Below are 19,323 nucleotides of genomic sequence, written 5' to 3'. Positions count from 1 at the left end.
ATTTAGTAGAGCATCTATGGTTGAATTACGAGCCCAATGACGATGATAAAAAATTATTTTTTAATAAAAAATATATTTAAATTAAAATTGAAAACAATAATTAGGAAACAATTGATTTTTAGTTAAATCACAACACCATAGTTAAGGGTGAGCTAGTAAAAGTCTCAATATCTACATAACAATGACGTGACTCTTTATCATATACCATATTCAAGTTAGCCCATACATAGTCTAACATTGAAATTTTATATCTTTAACATATACCATATTCAAGTCTAATGACTGATAATTATACAAATCATATTTATATAGAGGGGAGGAGTGGTAGATGCCGACCTAAATTGACTTGGGATGAAAGAATTATGCATGATTTGCTAGACCTAAACCTCTCTGAAGACATGGTTGATGAAAGGAATTCTTAGAGACGTAGAATTAAGGTTAATGATTTTTAGGAAGAAAGTAATACCTTAGGGGCTTCTCTTTACTTTGTTTTGATCACACGTCATTATGTTATTTTCTTTTTATATATTATGTAGTTTTTTTTCAATATATCTATATCTATATATATATCATTATTATTACTAACTGTTATTATTAATTATATTACTGTTGAACTTTGATTATTTTTATATTCTTTCATACATATGATATTTAGAGCTGAGGGTCTCTTTGAAAGCCACCTCTCTATTCTGTTGAATAAATGTACGGTGTTTCCACATCCCATCCTCTCCAGACCCTACTTATAACTTTGCTACTGATGGGATTTTATACCGGGTATGATTGATTGATTGAATGATTTGTATAATTTTAATATTGATTTCATCTCCACAACTATAGGAGATTTAGCTTTGTATTTACATGGTTGTAATCTGTTTAGTCAAAGTATGCTGTAGCCTATAGCAAGCTCAACTATTGCCGGCAAATTGATGATGGCGTCACCCTATCCTATCCAGCACAAAAATAGCGTTTTACCTTAGATGAAATGAACTGGATATTAAAAGCTGGTTCATGTACTACCACCTTATATTATTTCTTTCTTACTTTCACACTAGCTAGCAAATAAGATTCCAGTTCATCATACAGATAATAATTAAAGATGTTAAAAAAAGGTTAAATATAAACTTAGCATTAAAATAATAAAGATATGGTGAAAATGAAACAAATGGATACATTACCATCAAGATGCCAGCCGGCTTTCATGGTTTGTTCCTTTCATGGCGTTTGCTTCAAACTATGGCAAAATATCATCCTTACTTTCTCTTCCTTACAAAACCCAACTCTTTCTTTCTTTCAATACCCATATCCTAAAATATCATCTTTACAACATCCTCTTGCATTTTGAAAAAAAACAAAAAATGGTGGGATTCGAAGAGTTTGGTCATGAGCGTGTGCTTCTTGCTCAACCTGACCCTGTTGTGCTGGAGCTCAACAGGTTGCACAACTTGCTTAAAGGTGAGTGAGTCTATGGTGTTTTGTTTAGAAAAGTTGGTCGAGAACGACGATTGCGAATTGATGTTTTTTTGGTTGGTTTGTATTGCAGAGAAAGATAGGGAGTTGGGGCTTGCTCATAGTGAAATCAAGGCCATGAAAGCTGCTGATGCCTTGAAAGAAAAATCACTTGAAGAGGTGCGAATGAATTTGAGCGTTTGTTCACGGTCTGGTTTGGCCAGTTATGACGAAAATAATAGGACAAACTGCTAGACTCACCTTGAACAGGGACGTCTGCGCGGTTGGACTCGCAAGACTCCTTAAACAGGGACGTCTGCGCAGTTGGAACCGCAAGACTCACCTCGAAGAGACGTCTGCGCAGTTGAACTCGCAAGACTCGAGGGACGTCTGCGCAAAGACCAACTGGATCCGCAGGACCAACCATGCTCAGAGACGCGACGTCCTTACGCGCAGTACGCAAGCTGCTCTCGCAGGAAACGCCTCCCAATGGTCGACGTACTCCGCCTGTTCCCGCAGCTACGGATACTAGCCATCAGGGAAGGCAACCCGCACAGCAAGGCTACACGCACAAGGCACTAACTCAAATAATTCAGTAGTCACCTGAAGAAGGAATGAGCAAGCCGGGAACACTCCCGCCCAAAGCCGGGAATACTCCCGCCCAAATGAGCCAGTCCGTACGATACTGGAGGATCTTTTGTACTGTACCTGCCAAGGTATGGACAAAAGATCTGACCAAAGCTACGACAGCTCACTGACAACAGTACGACGGGCAGCACGCTCTAGTACTTAAAGTCACTATCAGCCGCTGCCTACTCACCAACCCCTGTCGGGGCACGTCCATAGCCTGCAGTTTGTGGAAAAGGAATAGTACACAGCCGGCCTGGTCACTATCAGCCGCTGCCTACCCACCAACCATCAGCATGGCACGTGCGTAGCCCACAGTTGGTAGAACAGGAATACTATTCAGCCGGCTGTACCTGCTTGGAAACCTACCTTCGGCTATAAATACTCCAACACCTTGGAACGGTATCATATCTGATCACATCTGATATCTTCATATATTATCATCTTCTCTCTAGTCATTTCTCTTAATATACACTTATATTCAAGAGCAATCTAGTCTGATTCTCACGCCGGAGGGTGGTCACAAGGAGGTACCCCCCCTTCTCAGTGACGAGCTCATGGTGTCTGTTTTGCAGGTCATCAGAAGAACAACCATCTTTGCCGGAACTAACCCTCGTGGGAAACATCTATTTAACCCCCAGATTATCCGTAATCTGCCCGGGGTCGATTAGTGTTTCTTCATTGGCGCCATCCGTGCATAAAAGTTAGAACTTGAATCTTTTTCAGTTTTTTTCAAAACTTCTGGAAAGATGGTTAACGTTACTCCGGTCCCAAAGCCAGCGAGTGACCAAGAAACCCCTGTAACCACAACCCCAGCTACTGGGTGGAACACCGGCGAGTACACAAATTTTACGAACACTACCCCGGTTACCCAAGCCAGGGCAAGTGCAGTAAATTTTACGAACACTACCCCGGTTACCCAAGCCGGGGCAAGTGCAGTAAACAATCATCCCCTGGGATTCATTGATACCCAGGTGGAAAGACAACAGACGAGGCTCCCCCGCCAAACACTTGAACAAGTTAAATCGTGGGCGGAAGCACGTCAGAAGGAATTCCAAGCTGAGTTGGACGAACGCCTACGTTCCATCCAACAGGCTGACGAATTTGGAAGCACTCGACAACAGCTCAACATGAGCAGTGAGTGCGAATACTCCGACGATGGTCGGGAGGAATCCGACACCGACACAAACCCTAGCCATAGAGCGAAAGGGAAGCGTAAGGAAACGGACTTCCAACCGAGAAGGAATTTCGAAGAAACCTTCAAACCAAGGAACGCGGGGGGAAACCCACGCGACTTCTTCAAAACCTTTAGAACAACTGCTGCAAATGCGGGAACATCCAAGTTTGCAAGGGACATTGCGGAAGCAATCGCCCCGAGAAGTGCCAAACAGATGTCCAACATCGGCACTTATGATGGTATATCTGACCCAGACGATCATTTGAACAGATTCATAGCGGGGGCAACCGTCAGCAACTGGACGGAACCCACGTGGTGTTATATGTTCCAGATGACGCTGGTTGGAGCGGCTAGAGCGTGGTTTGACCGTCTACCGGTCCACCACATCTACGATTGGGCAGACTTCCAACAGAAGTTCAGCCAACACTTCAGTCAATAAAGAAAGTACACTGAAGAACAATGGACGATCCTCAACTGCATCCGAGAGGAAGATGAATCTTTGCTAGACTTCATCACTCGCTTCAACTCAAAGAAGCTGAGTCTGGGCGCTATTAGCGAAGATCTTGTTCGCGCTGCTTTCATCCAGGGCGCGAAAGATCCAGAGCTCATCCGCACCTTAACAGGTAAAGACGGCATGCCATCCACATGGGATGCCATCATGACAGCAGCTAAACGCTTCGCGGAAACGGAAAAGCAACTGGGTAGAGATCTTCCCCAAAGTACAAACCTCTACACCCAGAAAACAAGAGAAAACAACGTCCTTACCGCCCGACTAAACAAAAAGAGGAAGCTAGGTATTTGGCAGTCAAGGGTAAACTTTGACACCTCATCCGGCTCGCACCCTCGGTTAGGCGGAAAGGACAACATGCAGTCGTCGAACCGGAACTCAATATGGACGCCACTCACCAAAAGCGTCACCGAGATATTCGCCACTGAGAGGCTCCCATGGCCAGAGGCTCCAATTATCCGACAGCGTCCAAACGCTGATCAAAGCAAATTCTGTGACTTCCACAGGACAAGAGGCCACACCACCGAGGAATGCTTAGACTTGAAGGACATCATCGAAGCGTTTGTCAGAGATGGGACGTTCACGCACCTCGTGGCGTAATGAACGCTGAGCAGGCTAATGCGTGTTGAACCCCAGTTGGGAAAAACACGAATAAAACTGCAGCTTCAATTTTGGAGACTACATACTGCGTAAACAACGAGATTCCGAACCAAGTGCATATCGGCTCGAAAGGCTCGATGACACTCCCATCCCAAGAACATGGAAGGGAGCTCAATTACACAGGCTGCATGTAGATCAATTCCAAACTTGTAAAGAAAAGGCCTAGAGCCACTTCTAATGGAAATGATTCTCCTTATCACATTGACGCTGATGATCTTACATTTATACTTATAAACTTTCCACACTGATGCCGGTATTCACCGCATAAATAAGTGGGGAAGTCGTTGCGTGTGGACGGCGGCAAAACCCGCATAAACACAAAAAACGGCAAAAATTTCACAGATGACAACCTTCACGCAGGTCAGTTATAGGTAAAGTTTGGTCATCCAACTAAATGAAAGTGCCGGTCCTATCCGCACAATCATGATAGAGGAAACTGAACTTTAACCTATTGACAACCGCGCGTCGAACGGTTAACTTATTCAAAACACTGATATGCAGGTATTCACCGCATAAATAAGTGGAGACGTCGTTGCGTGTGGACGGCGGCAAAACCCGCATAAACACAAAAAACGGCAAACCTTCACGCAGGTCAGTTATAGGTAAAGTTTGGTCATCCCACTAAATGAAAGTGACGGTCCTACCCGCACAATCATGATAGAGGAAACTGAACACTGACCTATTGACAACCGCGCGTCGAACGGTTAACTTATTCAACACTGATATGCCGGTTTTCACCGCATAAATAAGTGGGGAAGTCGTTGCGTGTGGACGGCGGCAAAACCCGCATAAGCACAAAAAACGATAAAAATTTATAACAGATAAGGACAACCTTCACGCAGGTCAGTTATAGGTGAAGTTCGGTCATCCCACTAAATGAAAGTGACGGTCCTACCCGCACAATCATGATAGAGGAAACTGAACACTAACATATTGACAACCGCGCGTCGAACGGTTAACTTATTCAAAACACTGATATGCCGGTATTCACCGCATAAATAAGTGGAGACGTCGTTGCGTGTGGACGGCGGCAAAACCCGCATAAACACAAAAAACGGCAAACCTTCACGCAGGTCAGTTATAGGTGAAGACTGGTCATCCCACTAAATGAAAGTGACGGTCCTACCCGCACAATCATGATAAAGGAAACTGAACACTAACCTATTGACAACCACGCGTCGAACGGTTAACTTATTCAAAACACTTGGAAAATTGCTAAGTTAAACTAAAGTATGCACAAGCGAATCATATATTGTTTATGCGGCAAAACAAGTGCCAAATTAACCTATAATATGCATGAGCAAGTCATAAAACGTTTATAAAGCAAGTCATCCAGTGAAATTGGCGGTCCTACCCGCACAAACATTTATATTTCATAAAAAATTCAAACATTACAAGAATGGCTGGGTATCTACCCGCCTACAGAAATATAAATCTATCCTAACGGTGGGAAGGGATCTCAAGGTTCAAACTTCAGGACCACTCCCTCCAAACCCACTTGTACCAGCACCATCAGTTGGCTGTGGCGGTTCAAGGAAAGTCTTGAGAATGGTTAGCCCATCATCAGCAGCAGCAATCTCGTTCACCTTCTCCACCACCGGATGCGGGAAGGCAGCATACTGGTTCACTGCTTGGTCATAGGCAGCTTCAGTATCCACATCATATAGAGGGAAGTTGGAAGGCGGGATGCCCTTCTCAACAAACCCTAGACCAAGCAGGAAGCCAGCCTTTTCCCCATCCTCATGAGAAGCGTTGAGGGCTGCGCTCATGGCATCTCATAAGATGTATTCGTGAAGACTCGATGCACAACCTACAAGAAAAAAATACAAAGTATCAAAACCTTTTCTAAGCACAAAGAAAAGCGTAAAGATATTATGATGCTACGCATACCTGCGACAACGCTTCTCGTAGAAGCCATTCCTTGGTAATCAGAGCTTCTTGGAGGGCAGCTTGAGCTAGGTCACGGGCGCGTTCGGCTTCATTCTTGTTAAGGTTGGCAAGCAACACTTCCTTAGCAGCAGCCTCTTCAACGCCCTTCAGCTTACGCTCAGTATGGTCAAGCATACCCCTCTGATCCAAGATCTCTTGAAGCTTCTTGGCGTCTTCCATAGCCAAAGCATCATGAGCCTGCTGAAGCCTCTCTAGTTTGTTGGCTTTAAGCTCCTCATTTTCGGCGCGCAGAGGTTCAGCAACGGCTTCAACCTTGGTGGCCCTCTCGGTCGCGTTCCGCGCAGTTTCCTTAGCCAACCGAAGCTGTTCGTTAACAGCTTGGGTAGCCTTGGAACGGGCCTCGAGCCGGGCCTGCACTTCAACCTCGGGGGCCTTGAAGGCCTTTTCCTTCTCCGCAGCAATTGCGGAAAGTCTCCTGTTCTCCTCCCGGATAGCCCGCGCCTGAGCCACTTCTTGCATACGCGCAGCCTTTAACTTGTCGTTTTCACGACAAAGCAACTCGACGCGCGGCTGCATCCGGGCAAGGAGAATCCGAAGCTCATTTATCAGCCTACCCTCCTGGTAGCTAAACATGGCTTCCACCAACGCGCCACTTGGGGCCGCGTGACGCGCCCACTCGACGCAGTCCACAGCCGTCCGAAGGGTTGTTCCCCGGCGGATGTTCCACCGTGGAACATACACCTCATTCGAATCCGACACTGCAAAAACAAAAAGGCAGTTAGGAAAAGATGATAAAAATATAAAAAGGCCAAAATAACCCTACGCACCTGTAGGGTCGACAACAGGCCGGTAGCTGCCAAACCCATCACCCGAACCTAACGGATAACCATCCAAGAGGTCAGGCAGATGGGAAGGAGACAGAGATTGGCTAGAAGCCCCGAACATACCTGCTGAACCGGCCGGGGACGAGGTAGTCGCCGGTGCCGGAGGCACGGTTGAAGCCGCCGCGGTAGAGACCATCGGAGGTGAACTCACTGGAGGTGAACTCACAACCGTGGCCGCCGCTGCGGAGGAGCCCGCGGAAACAATCACCGCCGGCTCAGTGAAGGATTCCGTGAAGATCGCACTGACAGCCGGCGGGGATGATGTTACAGTTGGAACAGTTGCCTCAACAGGATGAGCAACTGAACCAATACTGCAAACAGGCGTAGCCGCCTGGGTTATCGCCTCGGGTAGGTTGACCAAACCTACCGTCATGGGTCCAGAACTGCTCCTCCCCGCATCACTTTGGAATGCAGTACCATCCACGCCTGCATGAAGACAAGTTATTAAAAACAATGGCGGAAAGAATTGCGGGTAAGATTAATTTACACTTACGAGTTTTCTTGAGCTTGAAGGTTCTGACAGGCGGGGACGAACCCGATGGAGCCGGCCTCTTCACGCCGGTCACCGTCGTCGCACTGGGCTGCCCGGAGGTAATAGCTGTCTCAACCTCCGGAACAGTGGTCTTACCACCACCAGGGTTCCCCGCCGCCTCCTCGCTCTCGGTCTCCGAGTCAGACCGGTTGCCCTGATCGGCGGAGGCAACCTTCGCCTTGCCTTTCCCGCCAGCAGCCTTCTTCTTCCTCGCGAAGAAAGGACCATCTGCGGATTCCTCATCAGAAGATGACAAAATTAGAGGAATTCCAGCAGAGGTTTGAGCATTGAGTGGGCGAGGGTTAAATAATCCCTTACCTGGCCGCCTGGCGCTCAGAATCTCGTGGCCCGGCGGGTAGACCTCCACAAACCGATCCGCCGTTTGCTCCAAGATGGGCAACTCGTTCTCGTCGAGAGCACGAGTACCCAGCCGAGCGGGACCACCGCTCTCACGCGGTTGCAGAAGCGACTGCAAATTGTTCCCCTCTTAAAATAAACAGAAATAGTTAGAAGAAAAACCCTAAATCAGCAAAAAGATATGAAGCATACCGTAAGGGATAGAGTTCAAACCGTATTCGAGGACGATAGGAATCTGTGGCGCCTCTGCCCCGGCATCCTTCCACACCCGACTCATCCCAAGCATAACCATCCCGGACTCCGCAAAGCGGTAAACCGGAGTCTGGATCCGGGAAATCTTGGAAAACCATTCCGCCTCCTGGTAGTTGGAGGCGTGAAGGCTCGGAAGTGCTCTCCCGTTCTTGAATGTCATCGCTATGGGGACGACACGGGCATAGATGTAGAAGAACTCCCGCTTCCAAGACCGAAGACTGCGCTCGGTAGCACAGATCTTCAAACCCTTGATCCGGGTGACCAAGGTGTACAAGCCTTGGATGCACCTCCAGGAGTAGAAGGTCATCAGGCGGTCGACATGGGGCTCCACACCCAGAATGAGACACACCCATTCAAAATGGCGGATCTTGGCGATCGCCATTGGGTGTACCTCCGTCAGGTGCACACCGTGTCTTTCCAAAACACGGTATACAAACTTCGTCAATGGGAACCTGATATTCCCATAGACGAAGAATGCAGCATATACCCCTATCTTGCCCTTGGGGGCATCGTACACCGTCTGATGAGGCTCAGGAAACTCAGGCTCGAAAGGCTCAAGCATGAAATTCCTGACGATGTACTGATAAACGTCGACGGAAAGAGCACACTGGCACTCCCCAGCAGTACTCTTATCGTCCTTGTCAGACGTCGGGTTCTCGATGTACACGTCGGACTCCTCGGCAATAGCCTCAGGATCACGAATGGAAGACATGTTTTGGAAGATGGAAAGAAGAACGATTTCGGGAGAATGCTCGACAAAAGTTAGAGTATTCGCCGGAAATCGCTTAGAAGAAGAAGTGAAACTGCGAATTGAGATGCATCCTCTCCTCCCTTTATATACTCATCGCAATGAATGCGATGAATTTAATGCGGGAGAGACGGAAAAGCGCAGGTGCAATGAAACTATGACACGTGGAAAAAGCAAGCTGACAACAGCTGTCGACAGGACGTGCGCCGTAAACTTCGCGGCCACGCGCCCGAAAACTCGCGCCCACGCGCCTGAAAAAGCGTCTGGAATGACCATATACTGTCACGTCGCCATAACTTCATGCACGTCCTGAAACTGTCAGAAGAAACCGTCAGACCACGCTGACGTCCCTTCAACAGTTGGACTGTTCTTATCCTTTCACCAACTCTTCGAATTTCAAAAAGATTCAAAAAGATTCAAAAGTAAGCGGGACTATGCCCCTTACCTTGGCAACCAAGTAACTATAAGACAGGTGCGGGTACAGTGTCAAGGCAAAACCCTTCACATACTTAGCACCTGCAGGAAATTGAAGCCAAGAATACCTCGGCAACCAACTAACTATAAGACGGGTACGGGTACAGTGTCAAGGCAAAACCCTTCACATACTTAGCACCTGCAGGGAATTGACGCCAGGAATACATTGGAAGTAAAGTAACTATAAGACGAGTGCGGGTACAGTGTCAAGGCAAAACCCTTCACATACTTAGCACTCCGCAGGGAATTGAAACCAAGAAGGATCTTCTGGGCCATGCTTGCGGAAACGGAAATAACATCCCCGCATAGCGGGAACGTTGGGAACTAGATTGTTTGAAGCTCCAAGATGGAATTGGTTGTTTAACATAATTGATCACTATGTTCAAAACTACCAAAACCTCATGGAGAATCTACACAAGTGGAACTCAACGCTCCTGACTTGCGAGGAGGTTACAGACCTACCCGCATCATACCCAAAGATCAAGCAGAAAAGTCGGGAATTTCTGCACGTGACATTAGGACTTCCGCGGGAAGAATCCCCATGGAAAACCTTAAAACTAAACCCTTTTCAAAACCCCTTGCTTAAGTCCAAAAGTTCACCTCACTTATTAACAATTCATGAGAATAACATTGGACTGGGGGGACTTGAAGAGGTAGGTCCCAGCAGAGCCCAGTTGGACCCGCAAGACTCACCTTGAACAGGGACGTCTGCGCGGTTGGACCCGCAAGACTCCTTAAACAGGGACGTCTGCGCAGTTGGACCCGCAAGACTCACCTCGAAGAGACGTCTGCGCAGTTGAACTCGCAAGACTCGAGGGACGTCTGCGCAAAGACCAACTGGATCCGCAGGACCAACCATGCTCAGAGACGCGACGTCCTTACGCGCAGTACGCAAGCTGCTCTCGCAGGAAACGCCTCCCAATGGTCGACGTACTCCGCCTGTTCCCGCAGCTACGGATACTAGCCATCAGGGAAGGCAACCCGCACAGCAAGGCTACACGCACAAGGCACTAACTCAAATAATTCAGTAGTCACCTGAAGAAGGAATGAGCAAGCCGGGAACACTCCCGCCCAAAGCCGGGAATACTCCCGCCCAAATGAGCCAGTCCGTACGATACTGGAGGATCTTTTGTACTGTACCTGCCAAGGTATGGACAAAAGATCTGACTAAAGCTACGACAGCTCACTGACAACAGTACGACGGGCAGCACGCTCTAGTACTTAAAGTCACTATCAGCCGCTGCCTACTCACCAACCCCTGTCGGGGCACGTCCATAGCCTGCAGTTGGTGGAAAAGGAATAGTACACAGCCGGCCTGGTCACTATCAGCCGCTGCCTACCCACCAACCATCAGCATGGCACGTGCGTAGCCCACAGTTGGTAGAACAGGAATACTATTCAGCCGGCTGTACCTGCTTGGAAACCTACCTTCGGCTATAAATACTCCAATACCTTGGAACGGTATCATATCTGATCACATCTGATATCTTCATATATTATCATCTTCTCTCTAGTCATTTCTCTAAATATACACTTATATTCAAGAGCAATCTAGTCTGATTCTCACGCCGGAGGGTGGTCACAAGGAGGTACCCCCCCTTCTCAGTGACGAGCTCACGGTGTCTGTTTTGCAGGTCATCAGAAGAACAACCATCTTTGCCGGAACTAACCCTCGTGGGAAACATCTATTTAACCCCCAGATTATCCGTAATCTGCCCGGGGTCGATTAGTGTTTCTTCATCTTGCATTTTGAAAAAAAACAAAAAAATGGTGGGATTTGAAGAGTTTGGTCATGAGCGTGTGCTTCTTGCTCAACCTGACCCTGTTGTGCTGGAGCTCAACAGGTTGCACAACTTGCTTAAAGGTGAGTGAGTCTATTGTGTTTTGTTTAGAAAAGTTGGTCGAGAACGACGATTGCGAATTGATGTTTTTTTGGTTGGTTTGTATTGCAGAGAAAGATAGGGAGTTGGGGCTTGCTCATAGTGAAATCAAGGCCATGAAAGCTGCTGATGCCTTGAAAGAAAAATCACTTGAAGAGGTGCGAATGCATTTGAGCGTTTGTTCACGGTCTGGTTTGGCCAGTTATGACGAAAATAATAGGACAAACTGCTAGATATGGTTTCAAAAGCGATAAACAAACATGTTGGGTTGGGTGCTGGACCGGCCGGTTAGCATTTTGAGGGATCCGTTTTGACTAGCGGTGCACTTAGTTCGTTTTAAGCACAACCGGACAAAAAACAAAAAAAAAATCATTTTTTAAGTTTTTGAACATTGTTTGGGCCAATTTTTTTCGGTTTTATTATTTGGGCTTTAAAGTTTTGGGTTGAAATAAATTTGGTCCAAAATAAAAAATTTGTGGCTAAATCTTTTTGTTAATTATGAATTTAATTCATTTTTGCACATTCAAACTAAAATACTTGAATTACAATATTTTGTATAAATTACTTTTTTAACAGCTCCCAAACTTTATTACTTTTTTTTTCTAATAAAATTGTTAGTTTGTAATAAAAATTTAAAAATGATGCAATTCCTAAAGAACAATTAACACAACATGTAGGGTTGGTAGGACCGGCTGGTTTTAGCAGTTTTGACAAGTCCGTTATGGTGGTTTTGATTTTTTTTCAAAAAATTTAGTTTCTATTAAAGTTTAAAAATAGTGTTTAATGAATATAATACACATATATAGTTGCATATCCCAAAAATGATAAAATGTTCAGAACAGTCAAACAGTCAAAACCGAACCGTAAATCGATCTGCATAAATCTCAAACTGGCTTTGGCCGGTTTCAATGATTTACGAACACTATTAAGTAATGTAAGGCCCCGTTACCGGTAGCCCTACTTTCGTGTTGGATTTACTCATAAACGCAGTTCTAAATATCATAGTTAATTAAAACATTCGCGGAATATAAAAGCTTTCATAAAACATTTCATAACAAAACACGTCTTGTCTTAAATCATCATTTTGTCTTTCAAAATAAACGAAACATTAAACTTAAACGTCTTGAGTCTTCCGATGCCAGCCTCTTATTCAGTGCCACGTGTCTTCTCAAGCGAGCTGCCTCATCCTACTCACCTGCGTGCATACTAAAAGTCAGCTACGCTGAGTGAGTTCTAGTTAATCATACATTATACAATACACATAAACTTATTTTCTTTCATTCATACTTTCATACTTTCTTTTGTATTAACTTACTTTCATATCTTACGTTATAAAGAGCATTACGCCCTACATTCCTCGAGTATTATTAGGGCTCGGTACCCTCCTTCCTCGAGTATTATTAGGGCTCGGTACCCTCCTTCCTCGAGTATTATTAGGGCTCGGTACCCTCTTTCCTCGAGTATTATTAGGGCTCGGTACCCTCTTTCCTCGAATATTAGTAGGGTTCGGTTCCCTAGTTCTCGAATATTAGTAGGGTTCGATTCCCTCTTCGTTACCATACAACCATACATCATACCTCGCGTATTATTAGGGCCCGGTACCCTCTTTGTAACCATACAACCATCCTTTCCTTCTTTTATTAACTTTATCACATTCGTACACATAAGCATACATATCATACTTACCTTATACTTAGCGTTACAACCTGACAGTACGTGCAATATCCAAAGATCGTTCACGTACCGTCAAGCCATCATTCATACATATCACATTATTCACATAAGGCATACACTTATCTCTTAGGATAAGCGTATTAACAAACATATCGAGTATGCACACAGCCCGGAAAACATAACACATAAATGGGGCTAGAAACTCACCTGAATCCTGTTACGCTCTCCGTTAATAGTTATTCCCTTCTTGAGCTGTGCACGGCTAACTGTATAATATTTACACGTATCAATTAACTACTACTACCCATGTTGTATTTCTATCTTTATATGACCCACAACGAACGGGGGTCCGGGGGCAGCGCCCCTGGCAGCGGGGTCTAGGGGCGGCAGCCCCTAGTAGGGTCCAAGGGGCAGAGCCCCTGGCTGGGGTCGAGCTGCCAGGTCAGCTTGGAAAAATTTTATTTCCATTAACTGTCTTAACACATTTTCCATTAGGTTTTTAACTTATTTTCTAAGCGAACTTAGCTTTAGGCGAAGTTAAACCTTAAGCGAACTTAGCTTTAGGCGAAGTTATCAGTTAGGCGAACTTGGCCGTAGGCGAAGTTATCAATTAGGCGAACTTGGCCTTAGGCGAAGTTATCAATTAGGTGAACTTGGCCTTAGGCGAAGTTACCAGTTAGGCGAACTTGGCCGTAGGCGAAGTTAAGCTTTGAAGGCGAAGTTAAGCTTTGAAGGCGAAGTTAAGCTTTTGCAGGCGAAGTTATCAGTTTGCAGGCGAAGTTGCCCAGTTCGCAGGCGAAGTTGCCCAGTTCAGCTACGGGTTTTGGTTTTTATCAAGCATTTTGGCGATTTTAATACCCTTGTTATGGTTCGACATCACCCACTAACGTTCCCTAACCATTTTCGGTCGTATATATATCCCGTATATACTATAAAGCTTGGATCTTTAAGCTTAAGGACATTCAAAAGGCTAAACGTTCAATAAAACGTAAACTTTAAAGGTCAAGAACATACCTTTTATACGTTCGGTGTGGTCGCGGTTTGCTTGGTTATCTCGTATATAGAAGATTTAATAATGGTTGGCTCGATTTTGGTCTTGGACGTCTCTCTCTCTCTCGGCCGAATATGGTGTAGTGTATGTGTTTGGAGTGTGTTAGAGAATAAGATGGAAATGAAATGAGGGTTTAGGGTTTTAGCTTGGTTTAGGGGATATTTATATCCCTTAAAGCCCATGGACCTAAGGCCCATTCTCATTTAACCCATCTCAATTAATCTAAGTCCATGATCCGTTCTTTACTCGATATTAATTAATTAATAACGCGAAATCACTAAACGTAACTTTCTTTATTCAACATTATAAATTTTAGGATGTTACAAGTAATATATAACATGGTCCGAATACTTGTGTTGTTTGCAGATGGGAAATATGGTAGAAAAACTAGACAACAAGATTCGGAACACCGAAAGCCTTCTTGAACAAAAGGTGAATTATCATCCATCATCTTTGTATGATGCTTTTAAAATTCCATAATCAATTAAATTACATTACTTTTTATAAAATATTCAGAATTTAGACATCAAGAAACTAGTAACAGAGAAGAAAGAAGCACTAGCAGCACAATTTGCAGCCGAAGCAACACTTCGTAGGGTGCACGCGAATCAAAAGGATGACGATTCAGTGCCAATCGAATCCATTATGGCTCCTCTCGAGGCCGATATTAGAATGTACAAACACGAGGTACAACAACTCGCATACTTCGTATAAAACAAATAAATATAGCGTAGCCGTAGCCATTGTCTTTTCTTTTCGTTTTATTAAAGGTTTGTGTTTGTATGCTGTATACTAGATTGCAGTCCTACAGGAAGATAAAAAGACACTAGAAAGACATACAAAGTCAAAAGAAGCAGCCTTGCTGGAAGCAGAGAGAATACTAACAAGTGCTTTGGAAAGAGCTTTGATTGTTGAAGAGGTTCAGAATCAGAATATTGAGCTGCAAAGACGAATCGAGATTTGCCAGGCAATGATGAATTTTTATTACACGTAACGGGTCAAAACATTGGTTCGGGTCAACTCAGAATAGTTCTGCTAAGAATTTTGATTTTCTTTACAACAAAAACCGGTTTTGACTTTTGTTGACCAAAGCCAGAACTGGTTCTAACATAAAACTGACATAAGGGATTAAAAAATTATAAACGGTTGATATGTAAAACAAAGAAGAGATACGCAACTTCTAGTTGTAAATAAAGCTTATTTAGTTGTACATGGAGCAAGTTTTAATATATAGATTCTACATATACAGGAGGAAAACAAGATCTTAGAAAAAGCAAACCGCCAAAAAGTTTTAGAGGTCGAAAAACTGAGTGAAACGATCAAAGAACTTGAGGAAGCTATTCTTGCAGGCGGAACGGCTGCAAACACTATTCGTGACTACAAGCGTCAGATTTCTGAACTTCAAGTACTAAAATTTACTTGATAGAAACCGTTACAAACTCACTTACCTTTAGGTTATATAACTTATCACGAGTTTTCTTAATCTTTTATTTAGGAGGAGAAAAGAACACTGGAAAGGGAGTTAGCAAGAGCAAATGTTTCAGCCAATCGCGTTGCAACTACAGTTGCTAATGAATGGAAAGATGGGAAAGATAAAGTTATGCCTGTAAAACAATGGTTGGAAGAAAGGAGGCTTATGCAGGCACATACCAAACTATTATTTTATATCAAGTTAAATATGTTAAGAATTGAAAAGTCTTAAAAGAGTTTTGTTGGTTTGGTTCGGTTTCAGTTTTAAAAACAAAAAAACAAATAGTTATTTTGGTTACAGATCAGTTATTTCTGTTTCATGCAGGAGGAAATGCAACGGCAAAGGGACAAATTGACAATATCAGAAAGAACTTCAAAGAGCGAAGCACAACTTAAAGAAAAAGTGAAGCTAAGACTCAAAACACTTGAAGACGGATTAAAGCAGTCAACTTGTGGATCACCAAAAGTCAGAAAAGTTTACTCAAATGTTGGGGATTTTGTCAAGCAACGGTGGAAGGAAGAGATCAACATCACAGCCACGGGGTTCGTCGTTGGGCTCACGAAAACCAGACGTTGAATCTGAAACAAAACATATTAATAATAATAATATGGTTAGAAAAGGTTGATGGGCTTCTAGAAGTAAGGTTGTTGACAGAGATGAAAAGGAAAACAATGAAATGGTTGTTGAAAATGCTAGTGGTTTGAAGTTTGATAAGTTTAAGGATGAAGACAGGATAACTGCCAAAACTTTCACAGATGATGGTGATGATGTTGTCTCAGGGTTTTTGTATGATAAACTTCAGAAAGAGGTTATTAGTTTAAGGAAGTTTTGTGAGATGAAAGACACCACTTTGAATGCAAAAGATGAAGAAAACAAGGTTCTCCCTCTCTCTCTCTCTCTCTCTCTCTCTCTCACTACACACACACACATATATATATGTGTGTGTGAACAAACTTCTCGTTTATATATAGAAACAACACATGCGTTAGGTAACGTGTAGGTTATGTTACCTACACATATCTACACACATGTAGGTGTACAGTTAAAAAACTTTTAAAAACACATGTACAAATTAGTTTGATGGTACGTTTTTTAGGCATATAACATACAAATTTGTATTTAAAAAGTAGAAATTTTGAAAAATAAACTGATTATCAAATAATTACACGATTTATGTTTGCTTTTTTTTTTTGTTTTGTTTGTTTTGTTTACGCAATAATTTAGTGTTACGTAATGAACGTATAAATCTCTAAAAGCAAACAAAAAACAGGTGTTGATGAAGAAGGTTGAAAACTTGCTAAAAGCACTAGAAGTAGAGTCAAAGAAATGGAAAAGAGAAGCAGCCACAAAAGATAAGAATGTAGCATCCATAAAGACAGATGAACAGAAACCAGTCAGGAACTTAAACGCCTCCAAGAGGTATGATTAATCGTTGAACGCGATTAAAATTAACTTATTATTAGTTTTAATTATATACGAATAGAGTATTCACTGTACAGTTTTCAGGGCAGCAAAAGCATCTTAGTGTGAAGGGGGTGATGTGTGACTCATTGGGGCTTGAAGACTTATTGTGATAATTATACCCTACGCATATTACCATCAGATTATAAGTTATAAGTTATAACAATCCATGTTATATGGAAATATATGTATATATTATTTGAACATTTAAGGTTGTTGTTTTGTAATTTGGAGTGAGTTAATTTATGATGTTTGGTATTATCCTTATCCTTAATGTGTTAGTAAGCACAACCTTAACTTTCTGTCGTTACCTACATCCAACGTGTTTAACCTCTGATTTCCTCGATTTCGATTGTATATCAAGATTTATATATTCTTCTCCTCCGTTAAACTCAAGAACACTAATTTTCTTTTGTGAAGATTGCATAAGATTAATGCAATTACCCATGATGCAAAACTGATGCTACACCTCAATACTCTTACTTCATATATATATATGCATCTATAGCTGCTATATATATGCATATATGTAGTAAAGAGGTCAAAGCTTAAGGCAACAAACGTGCAGAGCATCTTACAAATTGTTTAGTAATTTCAATCTGACTCCTAGCTTATTAGTTTTCAAGGATAAGGTTGACTTTCATGAGTCAAATTTATTAGCATAAGAACCTCGCATGGGGTTTATAAATAAATCACCTGTTGACTTTTAGTTTCTCTTGATTTTATATAACAAATATAATAGTCAATCACCAGATAATAATTCCAGTTTAAATTGAAAATGCATAAACCTATAGGTTGACTTCTTATAAAGGGGACTTATATTAGTTATATATATTGAAGGTCAAACATGAAGCAAGCAAATTATATATGGTTGGGCGGTCTATCGTCAAGGTATAATATGCTTTCAATGAAAGTAAAGCCACTTAAAAGTTTAACTGGAATTTGCCTAAGAAATTACAATCACTATTAGGGGAGTTTTGGATGCATGTTTTAAATGCAACTATAACTTACAATTAGGAGTGCGAATAAGCCAAGTGCTCGAGATCGATTCGTTAGATGCTCAAAACAAGCTCATCTTAAATGAGCTCTAGCCTAAAAATAAGTTTGCTTAAGAAACAAGCTTGAGCCTAGTATTTAATTAATTTTTATTTAATATATTGGGGAAAGTTAACGTCCAAATTAAATTAGAGTGCTAAATTTGAGAATCAAGTGGTGTAACTACACTACTCTGTAATTACACTACACTATAATTACACTATGTTGTATATATAATTACATTATTTGATTCTCACAGTTAACACGTAAATTTTGTGATTGGGCCCTGTATCCTATGAACCAACTTCTGGGTCATTTTTCCTGGAAATTTGTCCTTTGTTGGTACTTCAACTTATGCAACTATGAAGACTTGGCAGCACACACTAACATGATCAACCACTAACAGGTACTTTAACATATTACAAGATAATCAGTACGTTTGATTGTCACTGCGCTAACCTGGTATTCCTAGCAGATTATGCTGCAAGGTTGGACGGAACAATGAATTCAAACATTTTTTCTGTTGTACAGGTATTTAAATTCATCTCTCGCGCTTTGTCGTGAAGATTAGGTCGCTTGAGGTACGCTCTGTTTATTTTGTTTTCGTACACATAATTAGGACTACACGTTAGGTTGTTTGGCTTATGTTCTGTTGTATTAATTAGTTATAATTAGTTTAGTTTTAGTCCACATCTTTTGGAGTGTGTTCTGTACCTTTCGTGGTTATTTTTGTCGTTTATGGCCCATGTGGATTACAGTGGAGGCACTGAACAGTAAGCTAATTACCAAAAATTACTTATATACATATATATATTTGAAGTATTGCTATTGAATCGAGAATTGGATTAGTTACTAACAAGTATCAAATGCACATGAACTCATGACAGTGTTAACTCACATTCGGTGACAACATGGGGGATGGTAGCAGCAATATAGTCAATCACAGCCTTAAGCGTTTTCAGTCTACAACAAGAAAATATGCTAAGTTTTATCCTGTATATGAATTTATTTATTGCATCTTAATATTACTGTATGAAACAAATTTATTGTCTTCCCACAGTATAGCACTACTTTATGTAGACCCTTTTGATGTTAAAGCATAAAAGAGGTTTGAAGGGGTGTGTGTTGTTTTTGGCGACACTCTCGACTAGATGCTTATTGGTCACCTTATTGTGTTTTATATAAAATTCTGTCTA

At 42.6% G+C, this 19,323-nt stretch overlaps 1 pseudogene across 1 annotated transcript; it reads left to right on the top strand.

The window, feature by feature from the left end:
* Nucleotides 1–11,322: 11,322 nt before the first annotated feature.
* Nucleotides 11,323–17,205, top strand: LOC143529685 (microtubule-associated protein 70-5-like; annotated as a pseudogene). The gene is made up of 10 exons (XR_013134710.1): nucleotides 11,323–11,419; nucleotides 11,508–11,593; nucleotides 14,527–14,592; nucleotides 14,677–14,847; nucleotides 14,957–15,127; nucleotides 15,410–15,565; nucleotides 15,656–15,802; nucleotides 15,956–16,508; nucleotides 16,902–17,050; nucleotides 17,115–17,205. The product of XR_013134710.1 is annotated as a microtubule-associated protein 70-5-like (transcript).
* The last annotated feature ends 2,118 nt before the right edge of the window (nucleotides 17,206–19,323 follow it).

Source organism: Bidens hawaiensis, unplaced genomic scaffold (assembly GCF_021521415.1).
Source record: "Bidens hawaiensis isolate Kalapana, Puna unplaced genomic scaffold, B.hawaiensis_p1.1 tig00008636_1, whole genome shotgun sequence".
Taxonomy (NCBI): domain Eukaryota; kingdom Viridiplantae; phylum Streptophyta; class Magnoliopsida; order Asterales; family Asteraceae; genus Bidens; species Bidens hawaiensis.
This window is presented reverse-complemented; position numbering and strand designations above follow the sequence as displayed.